Below are 19,654 nucleotides of genomic sequence, written 5' to 3' on the forward strand. Positions count from 1 at the left end.
CAGTGGCGCAATCTCGGCTCACTGCAAGCCCCGCCTCCCGGGTTCACTCCATTCTCCTGCCTCAGCCTCCCAAGTAGCTGGGACTACAGGCGCCCGCCACCTCGCCGGGCTAATTTTTTGTATTTTTAGTAGAGACAGGGTTTCACTGTGTTAGCCAGGATGGTCTCGATCTCCTGACCTCGTGATCCGCCCGCCTCGGCCTGCAAAGTGCTGGGATTACAGGCGTGAGCCACTGCGCCCAGCCAGGACCACATTTTTTATAAGACTATAACCCCACCTCTACCAGCCTCCATAGCCTTATTTTTTCTTCATATCACTTATGCCCTAGCTCTAGGGTAATCCTGTTTCCCAGGGTATATTATGTCTCCGGCCCTTTGGGATGCTTCTGTAACTTTCTTCTTTCACTGTCAGTTATTCAAGAATTCATTCTTAATAAAAATGATACAAATTTCTCACATAGGTACACGATCAAAACTATACTATTAATATAATATGAAGTTGTAACAGTAATTTTTTTGTTGGCTTTTTTTGAAACAGGGTCTCACTCTGTCACTCAGGCTGGACTGCAGTGGTGCAGTCATAGCTCACTTCAGCCTCGAACTCTTAGACTCAAGCGATCCTCCTGCCTCAGCCTCCCAAGCTAATGAAAAAAATATTTTTTTGTAAAGACAGGATCTCACTATATTGCCCCAGCTGGTCTTGAACTCCTGGCCGTAAGCAATCCTCCTGTCTCAGCCTACGAAAGGGCTGGGATTACAGATGTGAGCCACTGTGTCCAGCTGAGTAACACTTTTCAGTGAAATTTTAAAAAATTTATCATCATGGCATTGTTATTGGAAGCCTGCTTTGTTCAAGGATTTATATCATGGTGCATGCATTAAGTAATTAACAAATTAATTAATTACTCAAATATTTACTGTGTGCCTGCCGTGTGACAATCCGTGGTGTTGTAGGTGAGAGGAAGTGTGGGGATACAGCAGAAATAGAAAGGTCCTTCTGAAGCTTCCAGTCTCTTCCTCCTTTACCAGTGCCCACCCAGGGGAACACTGTATTCGGTTTCCTCCTTGAAAACATTTTTCAACACCTCCCATGCCCTGCTGCTCCCAAGTGATGGAAGTGACCACTGTCTTACTGTGCCTGCATGATGTCCTCTAGTTTTCTATTGTAGCAGTTTATTTTGCTGACTTTACAGTAGACTTTTGGTAGATTTTTTTTTTTTTTTTTAGATGGAGTCTCGCTCTGTTGCCCAGGCTGGAGTGCAGTGGCACAATCCCGGCTCACTGCAACCTCCGCCTCCCGGGTTCAAGCGATTCTCCTGCCTTAGCCTCCTGAGTAGCTGGGACTACAGACGTGCACAACCATGCCCAACTAATTTTTTGTATTTTTAGTAGAGATGGGGTTTCACCATGTTGGCCATGATGGTCTTGATCTCCCAACTTCATGATCCACCCGCCTTGGCCTCCCAAAGTTTTGGGATTACAGGCGTGAGCCACCGCACCCAGCTGGTAGATGTTTTTCTGCAGGACAGCATTATAAGATAGTATGAGGTAAGCTATGATTTTGTTTTGACACCATACCATTAGGCTTTTTTTCCCCCTTCTCCAGTGTCTGCTCACTTCTTTCTTTTCCATTTATCTGAAACTTTTTTTTGAGACAGTGTCTCACTCTGTCACCCAGGCTGGAGATCAGTGACATAATCTTGGCTCACGGCAGCCTCGACCTCCCTGGCTCAAGCAATACTCCAGCTTCAGCCTCCCAAGTAGGTGGGGACTACAGACACACATAACCACACTTGGCTAATTTTTAAATTTTTTGTAGAGATGGTGTCTTTCTATGTTGCCCAGGCTGGTCTCAAACTCCTGCGCTCAAGCAGTCCTCCTGCCTTGGCCTCCCAAAGCATTGGGATTTACAGGCGTGAGCCATCGTGCCCAGCCTAAAACATTTTTAAAATACTCTCTTACTCATTTCATTCTTTTTTTCTTTATATCCTTGAATTATGGAATTTTAAAACAGGAAGGGAATTTAGAGATTACCTACTCTGAAACTCCTATTTAACAGATGAAGATAAAAATCCAGAGAAGTATTGCGATTTAAAATTATTCTATTTGGCCAGGCGTGGTGGCTCACGCCTGTAATCCCAGCACTTTGGGAGGCTGAGGCAGGTGGATCACGAGGTCAAGAGATTGAGACCATCCTTGCCAACATGGTGAAACCCTGTCTCTACTAAAAATACAAAAATTAGCTGGGCATGGTGTTGCGTGCCTGTAGTCCCAGCTACTTGGGAGCCTGAAGCAGGAGAATCGCTTGAACCCAGGAGGCAGAGGTTACAGTTGGCTGAGATTGTGCCACTGCACTCCAGCCTGGCGATAGAGCAAGACTGTAGCTGGGACTACAGGCGCCTGCCACCACGCCCAGCTAATTTTTTGTATTTTTTTAGTAGAGACGGAGTTTCACCATGGTCTCGATCTCCTGACCTCGTGATTCACCCGCCTTGGCCTCCCAAAGTGCTGGGATTACAAGCGTGAGCCACCGCGCCCGGCCAGGCAGTTAATAATATTAAGCAGATATGTATTGAGTGAATTAATGGGCACATAGTAGGGCTTCAAATATTTTTTGACTGATTAGTCATCACTTCTCACCTATCTTTTCAAAATATAGTGGTTCTTGTTCCTTAACATTTGCTTCTATTTCCATTGTAATTTTTAAAAACCATACTTAGATTCTTGGCAAGCAATGAAAAGATGGTCATGCCTCTGCACAGTCTGCTGCAATGTATTTTTTCTACACTTGGCAGAAAACCCAAGGTTTCTGCCCTATTTTTTGTTCTCTGCCCTGCAGTTCATCTAATCTTCTAGCTCATGGTGGCTTTCTCTGCTAGACGTTGTTCTGAAGAGTGACCCAATTAAATATGGCCCCATTTGATGCAGTGGGACTTTATGTGGGGCTAGTTTCAGATGATCACCTGGTAATTTTCCGAACCTTTATTTATGTAGTTTTTTTTTTTTTCCATTCCTCAGTACCTGCTGCAGATGCTAGTGTGGCATCACAATAAATCCTCCTGTGCTGACTTTCAGGCAGAAGACGCAGCTGTGAGCAGAGCTGGTCATGTGTCATCCACTGCTCTTTAAGCAGATCCTCGTGTGTATCCATTTTCTGAGCTTTAAGTAGAAGCTAAAAGCTTTTTTTAACCTACATAGTTTTTCAGTGAATCTGTTAGTTTCAGCATGTTGTTTGTGTTGTTTTCAGTAGTGCAATTCCTGATATCTATCAAGTAAGCACTATGATGGATTGAGCTCACTTCATGCTCCTGTTCAGGTGCTATGTTTTGATTTGTCGGTATCCCAGAGAAGCAGCCCATTGCATCCAAGGCCAGAACAGAAGCCAGCGATTGCAAAACACCATATTTTGTAGCAGGACGATGTAGTAACTTTGAAATACTGATCCTTATTAACATATTGGTGTGCACAATGCTTTCTTTTGGCATCTGAGGATTGATAGGATTATTTTAAATCCATATTAAAAATTACTCCAAAGCAGGCAGATTGCTTGAACCCAGGAGACCAGCGTGAGCAACACAGTAAAACCCATCTCTACAAAATATACAAAAATTAGCTGGACATGGTGGCCCATGCCTATGGCCCCAGCTACTTGGGAGGCTGAGGTGGGAGGATCATTTGAGCAAGAGGATGAGCCTGCAGTGAGCCATGATTACACCACTGTACTCCAGCTTTGGCGATGGGAGTGAGACCACGTCTCAAAAAATGAAAATAAAACAAATTACTGATATTTAACTGGGCACAGTGGTTCATGCCTGTAATGCCAACACTTTGGGAGGTTGAGGCGGGAGGACCACTTGAGGCCAAGAGTTCAAGACTAGCCTGGGCAACACAGTGAGACCCCATCTCTATTAAAAAAATTTTTTTTGGCCAAGCATGGTGGCTCATGCCTGTAATCTCAGCACTTTGGGAGGCCAAGGCAGGAGGATCATGAGTTCAGGAGATTGAGACTGTCTTGGCCAACATGGTGAAACATCATCTTTACTAAAATACAAAAAATTAGCCAGGCGTGGTGGTGTGTGCCTGTAATCCCAGCTACTCGGGAGACTGAGGAAGGGGAATCTCTTGAACCTCGGAGGCAGAGGTTGCAGTGAGCTGAGATGGCGCCACTGCACTCCAGCCTGGTGACAGAGCAAGACTCCATCTCAAACAAAAAACAAAAACAAAAACAAAAAACAACTTTGGGAGTCCAAGGTGGGTGGATCACCTGAGGTCAGGAGTTCAAGACCAGCCTGAATAACATGGTGAAACCCCGTCTCAAAATACAAAACAAAATTAGCTGGGCGTGGTGGCAGGCGCCTATAATCCCAGCTACTCTGGAGGCTGAGGCAGGAGAATTGCTTGAACCCAGGAGGTGAAGGTTGCAGTGAGCTGAGATCGCATTGTTGCACTCCAGCCTGGGCGAGGAGCAAACAACTCTGTTTCAAAAAAAAAAAAAAAATTTTTTTTTTTTTAATTAGCCAGGCATGGCGTCATGTGCCTGTAGTCCCAGGTACTCGGGAGGCTGAGGTGGGAGGATCGCTTGAGCCCAGGAGGTCAAGGCTGCAGTGAGCTGTGATTATACCACTGCTCTCCAGCCCGGGCAACAGAGCAAGACCCTGTCTCAAAAAAACCAACCAAACGAACAAACAAACTACGGATATTTTAAAGAAAATCTGTTAATTTCCATAGCCAGGTAACTTATTTCAAATGATATGTAGCTAGACCACACTCAGTACATACTGTGCTATTTCTTTTTTTTTTTTTTTTTTTGAGACGGAGTCTCGCTCTGTCGCCCAGGCTGGAGTGCAGTGGCGCAATCTCAGCTCACTGCAAGCTCCGCCTCCCGGGTTCACGCCATTCTCCTGCCTCAGCCCCTCCGAGTAGCTGGGACTACAGGCACCCGCCACCACGCCTGGCTAATTTTTTGTATTTTTAGTAGAGACGGGGTTTCACCGTGGTCTCTATCTCCTGACCTCGTGATCCGCCCGCCTCGGCCTGCCAAAGTGCTGGGATTACAAGCGTGAGCCACTGCGCCCGGCCTCATACTGTGCTATTTCATGCCTCCATGCCTTGGAGCACTCTGTTTCTCTTTGCTAGAATCCACTCCCTTTTCATTCTCCTAAGTCTTTTAAGATACTATTTGAATGTCTCTTACAAAACAATTTCATCTTTGTGCCTCTACTACACCTAATTTACATGTTTGGTATTACACTTACTATAAGTGTATTACTGCTATTTAGTTTATACATACGTCACCTTGTTATAGATTGTGAGATCCCTAAAGATAAGGACTGTGTCCTTATCTTTCCACCATTTAGCACTGTGGCTGACATATATCATGTTTGATAAAGGAACATGATTTATTTCCTCTGGGTGGTATTTGACTAATCCTTGGTCTTTCTATCACATATAAAGAAAATCCTAAAATAGAGGAATTTTTCATGTTGAATTGTCTGAATTCGTATGAATGTATGAATTTGGGGGTGTTTTTTAGAAGTGGAAATAATTTAATGTTTTTTAATGCTTATGAACATGCTCAGAGCAAAAAAAAAAAATCAATCAGAATGGGAAAACAAACAGTGAAAATCACCAACAATTTCATCCACCAAAGTAAAACCACAGTTAACATTCTAGCATAGAGTTTTCCAGACTTTTTCCTTTTTCCTTTTTTTTTTTTTTTTGCGATAGAGTCTTGCTTTGTCACCCAGGCTGGAGTTCAGTGGCACAATCATAACTCACTGTAACTTCGGACTCCTGGGCTCAAGCCATCCTCAGTCTCCCAAGTAGCTGAGATTACAGGTGCATGCCACCATGCCCAGGTAATTTTTGTTTTTGTAGAGATGGGGGTCTCACTATATTACCAAGGCTGATCTTGAACTTCTGGCATCAAGTGATCCTCCCTCCTCGGCCTCCCAAAGCACTAGGATTACAGGCATGAGCCACCACTCCCGGGCCCATCAGTGCATTTTTAATGCATATCAAAAGTACCATGTGTATTGTTTTGTGACCTGCTTTTTCACTTAACAATATCTTGCAGACAACTTTCCATGTAATAAATTTATCGCTACATATCCATTTTTGGTCAATGAATAGAACGATGTACTATATACTTTATTTAACGAATCTCCTATAGATGATCACTAAGTATTTTAGGTAGCTTCTTATGGTCGCCCAGAACAAAGACATCCCTCAAGACACTTTATTTTTATTTTATTATTATTATTTTTAGACAGAGTCTTACTCTGTCACCCAGGCTGGAGTGCAGTGGTGCAATCTTGGCTCGCTGCAACCTCTACCTCCTGGGTTCAAATGATTCTCATATTTCAGCCTCCCAAGTAGCTGGGATGCATGCCAGGACACCCAGATAATTTTTGTATTTTTAGTAGAGATAGGGTTTCGCCATGTTGGCCAGGCTGGTTTTGAACTCCTGACCTCAGGTGATCCACCCACCTCGGCCTCCTAAAATGCTGGGATTATAGGCGTAAGCCACCATGCCCAGCTGGCAAGATACTTTAAAAATGTAGGAAAGACTCGTTCAGATTTCCTCAAGGAACAAGAGGGCACATTAAAGGATGTTCAGTCCATAGATCAAAACTGGAACCAGAAGTCCATCTATCAGGACAAAGCTCTATAAACCAACTACTCTTTCTGACACTTCTTTTTTTTTCAGACTGAGTCTTGCTCTGTTGTCCAGGCTGGAATGCAGTGGTGTGATCTCAGCTCACTACAACCTCCACCTCCCGGGTTCAAGCCATTTTCCTGCCTCAGCCTCCCCAGTAGCTGGGATTACAGGCACCTGCCACCATGCCCAGCTAATTTTTGTATGTTTTAGTAGAGGTGGGGTTTCACCATCTTGGTCAGGCTGGTCACGAACTCCTGACTTCAGGTGATCTGCCCGCCTCAGCCTCCCAAAGTGCTGGGATTATAGGCATGAGCCACTGCACCCAGCCTCTTTCTGACACTTCTGTCTCTCCTCGTCTCCATGTCTCCCCAATTTTCTCTTCTTCTTCAGAGTTTTTGCTTCCTCTCAACTTCCACTTGTACAGAGCTTTGACTTGGCTTGCTCTCGTCTCCTATATGTGACATTCTTTTGCTTTCTGTCCCTTATTGTCAGTCAGTAGAAGTTCAGATATTTTTATCTTATACCCAGAGGATGATCTTGTACACTCCACTTGAGATCCCCTGGTGTAGAAGTGAAAGAAGTAGCGAGAAATGGAGGTGAAGAGATAAGTGGGGGCCAGATCATAGAGACCTCATATTAAAGAGTCTGGCTTTTTACCCAAGAGTAAGAGAAAACCACTAACAGGTTTTAGGAATATTTATGATTTAGAAAGACTTTTCTAGCTAAGTGTGATTGTGCCTGCAAGTCTGTAGATGGCAGGAAGGCTAGTTGAGAGACTGTTGCAACAATTCACATGAGAAACATTAGAGTCCAGGAAACATCCCAGAAACAGTTTTCAACTTGGACAGTTGTATCAGTGCTGGGGGCATTCCCTGAAACAGGAACTCTGGAGAACTGATGAGCTTACGATTCGTTTCTATAAGGCAGAAGGTTTTCTAGTTGAACGAAAAATTACACGTTACTTCACTAAGTCCTTGAAGGTCTTCATCTGACAACCTCAATAGAAGTTTCAAAAATTCAAAAATAGAATTTTCTACTCTCAAATTCTATTCAAGAGCTGTTTGGGGTTGTGGTTGTCTTAAGTCTTAAACCATGAAGCTAATTTTTACTCCTCTAGCTTTCTCCAGCTTTATCCTTTGTCATAATGAAATAAATTTTCTTGACTGAATAACATGTCTTGCCTTTTACCTCCTCCTGCCAATGTGTGACCGAAATGTAAGAAAAAAATACTAAAAAAAATTGTTGATCATCCATTCACAAAGTGTGATCTTTCCCCATGTTCCCCCCACCACCCCACTTTCTGTTACACTTTCTCTTTCTCCTCCTCCTCTTCCCTCTGGGAAGTCGTTTTGAAGGAACAGGCATCTGTCTAGACTGTTTTTTATTTCTAGAAAATATTAGGAGGATGACTGATGCTTCAGAAAGATGGATTCCACAGAAAAAGGAAACAAGATTACTGGGGTTTAGTCAACTAGCTTTACAACAAGACACAAACAATTCCCTTGGTCTAGTAGTAGAATGGTAGGTATGGGCCTGGAAAGGTTCATTCATCATGCCTGATGTTCCTCACATCTGGACCTGCCTTTTATTCTTCAAGAAGAACTTATCCTAGCAAGACTAATGGCCAACTCTCCTGAGCATTCTCGAAGCTGAAGCAGGATACCTCTCTCCACTGTTTTTCCTCCTTTTCCTCTCCCACTCAAAGATAATTTTTGGGTGAGAGCAAATTAAGTCTAGGAATTTACTAACTTGAAACATTACTTTTTAAAATATATGTCTTAGCTATAGTATTATTTATCTATAACTTTGGCTAAAGTAGTAAGACCTGATCCATCTCACTTAAATCCGTTGAAATGTGTTCCCCCAAAACCCTATCAAAGGATTTACAACTTCTATCTCTTACTTAGGATTCCTTTAACTATAGTTTATATATCTTAGAGTTTTTCTAAATGGATACATAGAAACACCATTTCCCTGGAACAGAAGCTCATAAAAATGATGGTATAGGCCAGGTGCAGTGGCTTATGCCTGTAATCCCAACAGTTTGGGAGGTCAAAGTAGGTGGCTCACTGAGGCCAGGAGTTCAAGACCATTCCGGGCAATACAGCGAGACCCCGTCTCTACAAAAAAAGTTTGTTTATTTATTTATTTTTATTTTTATTTTTTTTTGAGACAGAGTCTTGCTCTTGTCGCCCAGGCTAGAGAGCAGTGGCGCAATCTCGGCTCACTGCCAGCTCCGCCTCCCAGGTTCATGCCATTCTCCTGCCTCAACCTCCCTAGTAGCTGGGACTACAGGTACCCACGACCATGCCCGGCTAATGTTTTGTATTTTTTTTTTAGTAGACACGAGGTTTCACCGTGTTAGCCAGGATGGTCTCGATCTTCTGACCTTGTGATCCACCTGCCTCAGCCTCCCAAAGTGCTGGATTACAGGCATGAGCCACCACGTCTGGCCAAAAAAAGTTTATTTTTAGTTAGCTGGGCCTGGTGACACATGCCTATAGTCCTAGCTGTTGGGGAGGCAGAGGCAGGAGGATTCCTTGAGCCCAGGAGTTTGAGGCTGCAGTGACCCATGATTGTGCTGATGCACTCCAGCCTGGGCAAAAGAGTGAGGACCTGACTCTAAAAAAAAAAAAAAAAAAGAATTCTTTAATTAATTTTACAAAATTTATGGTATAGAGGAATTTGGGTCCATGAACAAATCATTTTGGGAAGCACTTCATTCTCTACTTTCCTCTTGAAGATTCACAAATTACATTAAGATATTAAAGGCTCTGACAAGTTTTGTAATAAAGAAACCTATTTACTTTTTAAACAGCTTTACTGAGGTATAATTTTTTTTTTTTTTTTTTGAGACGGAGTCTTGCTCTGTTGCCCAGGCTGGAGTGAAGTGGCGCAATCTCGGCCACTGCAAGCTCTGCCTCCTGGGTTCAAGCCATTCTCCTGCCTCAGCCTCCGGAGTAGCCAGGACTACAGGCGCCTGCCACCACACCCAGCTAATTTTTTTGTATTTTTAGTAGAGATGGGGGTTTCACCGCGTTAGCCAGGATGGTCTTGATCTCCTGACCTCGTGATCCACCCACCGCAGCTTCCCAAAGTGCTGGGATTACAGGCGTGAGCCACCGCGCACGGCCACTGAGATATAATTTACATACCATAATGTTCACCCATTTAAAGTGTATAATTCAATGATTTTTAGTATAGTTACAGAGCTGTGCAACCATTACTACTATCTAATTCCAGATTATTTCCATTATACCAAAAAGAAATCCATAAGCAGTCACTCTCCAATCTTCCTCCCCCTAGGTCTAGGCCTACTTTTTGACTCTATGGATTTACCAGTTCTGGACATTTCGTATAAATGGTATCATACTATTTGGGGTTTTTTGTGATCGGACTATTTCACTTAGCATAATGTGTTTGAGCTTCGTCTGTATATTTAGCATGTATCAATACTTCATTACTATTTTTTTTTTTTTTTGAGACAGAGTCTTGCTCTGTCACCCAGGCTAGAGTGCAATGTCACGATCTTGGCTCACTGCAACCTCCGCTTCCCGAGTTCAAGCAATTCTCCTGCCTCAGCCTCCTGAGTAGTTGGGATTACAGGTGTCCGCCACCATGCCTGGCTAATTTTTTTTTTTTTTTTTTTTGTATTTTTGGTAGAGATGGGGTTTCACTGTGTTTGCCAGGATGGTCTCAATCTCCTGACCTTGTGATCCGCCAGCCTCGGCCTCCCAAAGTGCTGAGATTACAGACGTGAGCCACCACGCTTGGCCAATGCATTCTTTTCAAAGAATTTACTACTCTTGACTTGTGCACAAGTCATGGCCTTTATTTTCTAGCTCTGCAAAGTACTGTTGTTAACCCAGCACTACATACCTGCTTATCACTTTTATTATCCGTTTTAATAATACAGATCACAGAAAAGTGAAATACAATGCAAAACAAATCCCAGCCCAGTTTGCAAACACCAAGCATGAGCAAGAGGCCAAGTGAGCTGCCAGCCTCTCATTCAACCTTATGTTCCTAGTGCAACAAGCAGCAGCAGTTCTGTATCACAGTGACGTTATAGAGCCTGTAGCCAGTCTAGGCCCTGTGATTCATGTTCCCTACATATCTGATTGTATCTAGTTTGCAATGTGAAAATCCACTGTAGAAGAAATGTCTGTAAGTGTAAGTTGCTATGGAAACATGGAGAAAGAAATACTTAATTCCTTCTTGGAGGTACCAGGGGGATTGAAGTTCAGGGAAGGTTGCCCATTTGATCTGAGTTTTGAGTAAGGAGAGAATGTGTTTGTAGGTATACAAGGGGGGACAGGCACATCCAGGTGCGGACACATCATGAAGAAACAGGAAACATTGCTGTGGAAGTTTAGAGAATGGAAACTTATCTGTCATGGCTGAAACAAGGTTTTTTGAAAGCCAATTTTCAAATAAGTTTTAAAATAATGTAAATGTATATCTATTCTATTGTGTAGAACTAGTATATCTTATATCCTAAGAACAGGCGTTGCTGTTCCTCAATCACTTCTCAATGACTTATTTAGATAATTTTACTCACATTAATCTGCATTCATTTTCTTCCCATTAGCCATTTTTCTCTAAAAATTACTATAATTTACAAAAGGTACTGGCAGTCTCTGATAAAAATATATATCCGCGTACAGTCATTCACATGGTTTGGGAGCTGAAAACTGAGCTCTAAGCAGGATATCTAGATGTTGGCATGTCCTTCAAGGAACTCCATGAACCTGGGCAAGTTGCTGAACTTATTTTGACCTCAGCATTTTTTATGGGTAAAACAAGATAATCTCTAAGATCCCTTCGACTGTAATGGTCGTTTGAGATGGTGAATTGTGAACTAAGCAGCCTAATGTCCTATCTGGCTAGGAGATTTGCCTTACATGCCTGGAACAAGACAGAAATTAAAATAATTATGTCCTAAGAAAGGGTCTCTCAGGTAGAGACCCCTAGACAATGACAGGGCAAGGCAAATAACCTCACACTTAAGTACATGATAAACTGCTGCCCATGCTAATCTGTCATTAAAGTTTGGTTAAATTAGAATCAGAAATTTGTAGACATGAGCAGTGCTATTTTGTCGTCGTTGTTTTGAGGCAGAGTCTTGCTCTCTCACCCAGGCTGGAGTGCAGTGGTGTGATCACAACTCACTGCAGTCTCAATCTCCTGGGCTCAAGTGATCCTCCCACCTCAGCCTCTGAAGTAGGTGGGACTACAGGTGTGCACCACCATACCCAGTTAATTTTTTTTTTTTTTAATTTAGAGATAGGGTGTCGATATGTTGCCCAGGCTAGTTTCGAACTCTTGGCCTCAAGTGATACTCCTGCCTTGGCCTCCCAAAGTATTGGGATTACAGGTATGAGCCACCACAATTGGAAACTATGCTTTTTTAAAAATTGTAATAAAAGGCCAGGCACGGTGGCTCATGCCTGTAATCCCAGCACTTTGGGATGCTGAGATGGGCAGATCACTAGCTCAGGAGTTCAAGACCAGCCTGGCCAACATGGTGAAACCCTGTCTTTACTAAAAATACAAAAATTAGCTAGGTGTGGTGGTGTGCACCTGTAATCCCAGCTACTTGGGAGGCTGAGGCAGGAGAATCGCTTGAATCCAGGAGGTGGAGGCTGCAGTGAGCCAAGACTGTAACACTGCACCCTAGCCTGGGCGACAGAGTGAGACTCAGTCTCAAAAAAGAAAAAATTGTAGTAAAATACACAGAACATGGAGTTTACCATTTTAACAATCTTTAGGTGTACAATTCAGTTGTATTATGTACATTCACAATATTGTGTAATCATCATCACTAACTATAAATGCTATGCTTTCGTGTTTTGTTTTTCCTCCCTTAGTTTCCTTAGATAATATTATTTTAAATAAATCTTCTCCCTCAGCTGAATGAAAAGAAAAGAAACCTTTTCGGCTGGGCGTGGTGGCTCACGCCTGTATTCCCAGCACTTTGGGAGGCCGAGGTGGGCAGATCACGAGGTCAGGAGATTGAGACCATCCTAACTAACACAATGAAACGCCGTCTCTACTAAAAATACAAAAAATTAGCCGGGCGTGGTGGCGGGTGCCTGTAGTCCCAGCTACTCGGGAGGCTGAAGCAGGAGAATGGCATGAACCCGGGAGGCGGAGCTTGCAGTGAGTGGAGATTGCACCACTGCACTCCAGCCTGAGCGACAAGTGAGACTGTGTCTCAAAAAAAAAAAAAAAAGGAAAAGAAAAAAACTTTTTCATATCGCCATTACAGTTTTTCTTTTTCTTTCTTTCTTTCTTTTTTTTTAAGAGGCAGGGGTCTCACTATGTTGCCCAAGCTGGATTCAAACTCCTGGACCTACGCAATCCTCCAACCTGAGCCTCCAGAGTAGCTGGGACTATGGCATGTGCCACTCCATCAGGCTACAGTGGTTCTTAACTTGGAGATCCTTTTCCCCCTCAGGGGACATTTGGCAATGTCTGGATGCTATTGACATCTAGTGGGTATAGGCTAGCAATGTTGCTAAACATCCTACAATGTACAAAACAGTTGCCCCCTCGCCCCCTGCACAACAAAGAATTATCTAGCCCCAAATGTCATTAGTGTTGCTTTTGTGAATCCTTGCTCTTTCAGAATCAGTCTGGGGCTCTATGCCTCTCTCTCTCAGCAATGGAGAGGCATGGTGGTAATAAGATTGGAAAAGTTTTGAAACCCAAGGAAATACAGCAAGACCCAGGCAGATAAAGGGAAGAAACCAAATAAGGATGAACTGTGAACATTAACTCCTTTTCTCCTAGTGATCCCCTCATTGTGTTGCTCTCTAATTCTGTGTTAGTGGTCATTTTATAACTGTTCCTGTAGTGCAGTATTTATCAACAGCATGACTACAATGGTAAAAGGACAGGACCAAGATGCAAGAGGCCCAAACAGTGAAAGGCAGTGTTGAATTACTTCTTCCTTTGGAATGAATTATTTCTAAGAAGCAGTCTCTTGAAATTTGACTTCTATTGTACCTTGATCATTGGCATCTGACCCTCAGTTTCCTGGATATGCTAGTAATATGTCTGGTCCTGAATGTGGACTGTTTGCAATCTTTTTCCAAGAGGAATATTAGTTTGCTTAGCAGTCTCAGTGGAACTCCCTACCAGAAAAAAATAAGCTGTAATTCCTCTTCTAACTTCACTCTTGGCCGGGTGTGGTGGCTCATACCTGTAATCCTAGGACTTCGGGAGGCCAAGGTCGGAGGATCGCTTGATCTCAGGAGACCAGCCTGGGCAACATGGCAAAATCCTGTCTCTACTAAAAATACGAAAATTAGCTGGGCATGGTGGTGTATGCCTGTGGTCCCAGCTACTTGGGAGGCAGAGGTAGAAGGATTGCTTGAGCCCAGGGTGGAGTTTTTTTTTTTTTTTTTTTTTGAGACAGAGTCTCGCTCTGTCACCCAGGCTGGAGTGCAGTGGCGCAATCTCGGCTCACTGCAAGCTCCGCCTCCCGGGTTCACGCCATTCTCCTGCCTCAGCCTCTCTGAGTAGCTGGGACTACAGGCACCCACCACCACGCCCGGCTAATTTTTTGTATTTTTTAGTAGAGACGGGGTTTCACTGTGGTCTCGATTTCCTGACCTCGTGATCCGCCTGCCTCGGCCTCCCAAAGTGCTGGGATTACAAGCGTGAGCCACCGCGCCCGGCCCATGGGTGGAGTTTTTTGTTTTGGTAGTTTGTTTTTTTTATTTTTATTTATTTATTTACTTTTATACACATGAGCCACCATGCCAGGCCAATTAGACCAGTTTTTAAATTTTAAGACTTTGACTACTCATTTTAAGACTGTAAGTCATTTTGACCCAGACCTATGTTAGAAATGAGCTGAATTGTCCTAAGACCTAAATATGGAGAAATGGCCAGGTTGTTAAGTTCCGTACTTACATGTTTTATGAAGTCTCAAATTATTGCTGCTAAGAAAGGATCCTAACTTTTGATCCAGTGAGAAATAATTTGCTCATGGAATGAGGAACAGAGATAACAGAGTGGGGAGGTTCCCGGGATGCGGCTTGCCTGTCCTCCCTCCCCGCCCAACAAAAGAACAGAGGTAACTATACCAACACTTCCCAAATTGTGCTCCATGGGACAATAATGCCTAGAAAGTCAGCAAGTGTTAAGACAAAAATTGGGGGGGGGGGGTGGTTAAAATCAGGATGCAAATTAATTATTAGGTTCCCTAAGTGAAAATGTCAGTGCTGCAAGAAGCAGACATCAATTAGAATGCTTTTTCAACATAGTTTCCTTATTTTTCACTCAAGGTAACATTCAGTAATTACTGGATATTTCCTACACTGGCTTATCAGCCATCTGCTCCTGGTAATCTTGCTCCTAGAATTTTGTCAAAGTTCCAACCAGAAACAGAGATTGACCCTGCCCGTCTCAGTAAGACCTGACCTGATTTCTGCTCCCTGCTCCCCAGGTTATCTGCCTTCTTCTTGTTTAATCAAGAAGATTGATAGGCCGGGCGTTGTGGCTCACACCTGTAATCCCAGCACTTTGGGAGGCTGAGGCAGGCGAATTACTTGAGCTTACAAGTGAGCCCAGACTGAGCAATGTCTATTAAAAATACAAAAACTTAGCCGGGCGTGGTGGCAGGTGCCTGTAGTCTCACCTACTCGGGTGGCAGAGGTGGGAGGATCACTTGAACTGGGAGGCAGAGGTTGCAATGAGCTGAGATTGTGCTGCTGCACTGCAGCCTGGGCAACACAGCCAGACCCTGTCTCAAAAAAAAAAAAAAAAGATTGATAGTGAAGACATCCAATTATAACTTTTCCTTCTCATTTGGAGCACTAAAAGGTAAGCATCTTCTCATCTCCACTAGAAATGTTATAAGGTGGTAAGCATTTTTGTAATATTGTAGTATATTTGATATGCTCTTTCCTTTCCTCTGATATAATTTATATGCTTTATTTTGTGGAAAAAGAACAACTTAAGGTTGTTCTTAATCTAATACTTAATACGTTATCTTCCCAATGACTGCTTAGCTCTCCAAGTGATGTTCAGGATGTTCACATATTCACCGGCATGTGGCCACAGACTCACCCAGCTATTCAACACCTACAAAGTTAATAGGTTTCCTTATACATGAATATTCATAGTGGCATTATTCGTAATAGCCAAAAGGTGGAAGCAAATTAAATGTTTTCTAACTAAATATTTAACAAAATGTGGCATATCTATATACTGGAATATTATTTGGCAATAAAGAGCAATGTGTTCTGGATTTCATATTATTAAAGTCAATATTGGCCAGGCGCGGTGGCTCACGCCTGTAATCCCAGCACTTTGGGAGACCAAGGCAGGTGGATCACAAGGTCAGGAGTTCGAGATCAGCCTGGCCAACATAGTGAAACCCTGTATTTGCTAAAAATACAAAAAAAAAAAAAAATTAGCCAGGTGTGGTGGCAGGCTCTTGTAATCCCAGCTACTTGGGAGGCTGAGGCAGGAGAGTCACTTGAACTCGGGAGGCAGAGGTTGCAGTTAGTCGAGATCATGCCACTGCACTCCAGCCTGGGTGAGAGAGCCAGACTCCATCTCAAAATAAAATAAAATAAAATAAAATAAAGTCAATGTTAATAAGATTTTAAAAATTATTTTTTTGGAATGTAAGCGCTTGGAAAACTTAAAGGCCAGAAATGATAACAGTAATGGGAGAGCTCCAGAGTGTGAAGGATTCAGGCTTGTTTTTGTTCATTTTGATCAACCAATCTGTTATTATTATTATTATCATTATTATTTGAGATGAAGTCTCGCTCTGTCTCCCAGGCTGGAGTGCAGTGGTGCAATCTTGGCTCACTACAACCTCTGCCTCCTGGGTTCAAGCGAGTCTCCTGCCTCAGCTTCCCGAGTAGCTGGGATTACGGGTGCGTGCAACCATGCCCAGCTAATTTTTATATTTTTAGTAGAGATGGGGTTTCATCATCTGGCAAGGCTGGTCTCAAACTCCTGACCTTGTGATACGCCCTCCTCGGCCTCTCAAAGTGCTGGGATTACAGGCATGACCCACCGTGTCTGGCCCCAATCTGTTATTTTTTTTATTATTATTTTTTGAGACGGAGTCTCGCTCTGTTGCCCAGGCTGGAGTGCAGTGGTGCGATCTCGGCTCACTGCAAGCTCTGCCTCCTGGGTTCATACCACTCTCCTGCCTCAGCCTCCCGAGTAGCTGGGACTACAGGCGCTTGCCACCACGCCCGGCTAATATTTTGTATCTTTAGTAGAGATGGGGTTTCACCGTGTTAGCCAGGATAGTCTCGATCTCCTGACCTCATGATCCGCCCACCTCGGCCTCCCAAAGTGCTGGGATTATAGGCGTGAGCCACCGTGCGTGGCCCCCAATCTGTTATTTTTAAGCCACAATAAAAAAATGTCTTTATTGCTGCCATTACTCAAAAAAAGAACTTTATTATTTTTTCTTATATCTCAACTCTTCCCATTGAGAACATCAACTTTTAAATGCAATTTTTAGATAATGTCATTTTTTTTCCTTTTTTTGAGATAGAGTCTCACTCTGTCTTGCCCAGGCTGGAGTGCAGTAGTGTGATCTTGGCTCACTGCAACCTCTGCCACCTGAATTCAAGTGATTCTCCTGCCTCAGCCTCCCTAGTAGCTGGGATTACAGGAGCCTGCTATCGCACCTGGCTAATTTTTGTAGTTTTAGTAGAGATGGGGTTTTACCATCTTGGCCAGGCTAGTCTTGAACTCCTGACCTCGTGATCCACCCACCTCAGCCTCCCAAAGTGCTGGGATTACAGGCATGAGCCACTGCGCCCAGCTGATAATGTGATGTTTTAAACCCAAGTTGTGCAAATAACACAACAGTGCCTTTATTTGCTGCTTATTGAATTCTAGCTTGTAATACTTTATCTCTCAGACTGTAAGCTAATTGAAGACAGGAATCATACCATTCATCTTTATATTTCATTTCTCTCTTGGCTTCAGAAAAAGACTACCATGCCTAACACATAGGCACTGAATACTTTTTTTCCTCAGTGAAATTGAATGGGAATTTTAAAATTATGATCTTTTTTAAACCTTTTTTATTGTGAAATCAGAAAGGCAGAAAAGAGCACAATACAAAAATGTATAGCTCAACAAATTATCCACAAAGCAAACATCCATGTAGCTATTACTCAGCTCAATAAAAACATTACCAGCAACCCTCTCTCAATCACTATCCCCTTTGTTCTCCCAAAGGTAACTATTATCTTGACTTTTGTAAACACATACTCTTAAACACTGTAGGTTAGTCTGGCCTGGTTTTTAAAACTTACTACAAATGGAATAACACTGATCAGGAAGAGAAAACCTTGAAATATTCAGAGCTGAAAATGATTAAGGTGAATATTTTTTAGATGCCTGCCCCGCGCCACATTTTCTCTCCCTCCCTACCTGCCCCAGAAAAAGGAAACCCTAATTCCTTAGTTCTCTAAACCTGCTCATCCAAGAGGCAGTTACCCTAGAGCAGCCGCCTGCTGGAGCATCCCGCCCAACACACTGCCGTGTGAGGAGCTCCCCTGCTGCTACTGACTCCGGATGACAGGGGTCCATCAGGAAACTCCGTCCAAGGACACTAATTGGGCATGTGTTCTTTTGTATCTCAGATTCACCCGTAATGAATCCATAATGTTGTAAATAGATTTGTACCTAAAATTCATCCATAATCACCCATAATGTATATAGATTTAGCCTGCTCATTTCCATTGCTCTATGTCATTCCATTGTATGAATACATCACACTACGTATTTACTTTTTTTTTTTTTTTTTTTGAGACAGAATCTCGCTCTTTTGCCCAGGCCGGAGTGCAGTGGCGCTATCTCGGCTCACTGCAAGCTCCGCCTCCCAGGTTCACACCATTTTCCTGCCTCAGCTTCCCGAGTAGCTGGGACAATAGGCACCCGCCACCGCGCCCGGCTAATTTTTTGTATTTTTTTAGTAGAGACAGGGTTTCACCGTGTTAGCCAGAATGGTCTCGATCTCCTGACCTCGTGATCCGCCCGCCTCGGCCTCCCAAAGTGCTGGGATTACAGGCGTGAGCCACTGTAATCTGGCCTCATATTTATTCATTGTACTGTCGATGCCATATTTAGGTTATTTCCAGTTTGGAACGATTACAAATAACATCTCCATGAACATTTGTATATATGTCTCTTGATACATATGTGTTCACTTTTGTACTGAGTACCTGAGGGTGAAATTGCTGGAATTGCTGGATCACTGAGTATGCACCTTCAACCTTAGTAGAGAAAGTCAAGCTGTTGTTGTATCACTCCTGCCAGCAGTGTATGAGAGTTCCCAGTGCTTCACACCCTTGCCAACAGTTATTATTGTCAGTCTGTTTAATTTTAGCTTTTCTGGGGGATATACAGTATTATCCAATTGTGAGTTTTTGTTTGTTTGTTTTGTTTTGTTTTTTAGAGACAGAGTCTTGCTCTGTTGCCCAGGCTGGAGTGCAGTAGCAGGATCACAGCTCACTGCAGCTTCAAACTCCTGGGCAGAATTGAGCCTCCCACGGCAGCCTCCCAAGTAACTGGCACTACAGGTACGTGCCACCATACCTGGCTAATTTTTTTTTTTTCGTAGAGACAGAGTCTGACTATGTTGCCCAGGCTGGTCTTTTTCTTTTCCTTTAATTTTTATTTATTTATTTATTTATTTTTAGAGATGTGTTTTCACCATGTTGCCCAGGCTGGTCTTGAACTCCTGGGCTGAAGCAACCCTTCAGCCTCGGCCTCCCACAGTGCTGGGATTACAGGCATGAGCCACCATGCTCAGCCCCAATTGTGGTTTTAATTTACATTTTCCTGATCACTAATGAGATTGGGCAATTTTCATATGTTTATTGGCTATTTGATATCCTCTTGTGAAATGCCTGTTCAAATCTCTGGCCTGTTTTTCAATTGAGTTGTTCATCTTTTTGTTATTGATTTCCAGTAGTTCTTCATACAGTATACTCTG

At 43.1% G+C, this 19,654-nt stretch overlaps 1 long non-coding RNA gene across 1 annotated transcript in view; it reads left to right on the top strand.

Moving 5' to 3' along the window:
* Positions 1-4,395, top strand: part of LOC131381222 (uncharacterized) — a 14,159-nt gene extending 9,764 nt beyond the window's left edge. Inside the window, exons 2-3 of the long non-coding RNA XR_009209809.1 lie at positions 1,389-1,547; positions 3,018-4,395. This is a non-coding gene — a long non-coding RNA (uncharacterized LOC131381222). The remainder of the gene's footprint in view (positions 1-1,388; positions 1,548-3,017) is intronic.
* The last annotated feature ends 15,259 nt before the right edge of the window (positions 4,396-19,654 follow it).

Source organism: Hylobates moloch, unplaced genomic scaffold (assembly GCF_009828535.3).
Source record: "Hylobates moloch isolate HMO894 unplaced genomic scaffold, HMol_V3 SCAFFOLD_14, whole genome shotgun sequence".
NCBI lineage: Eukaryota > Metazoa > Chordata > Mammalia > Primates > Hylobatidae > Hylobates > Hylobates moloch.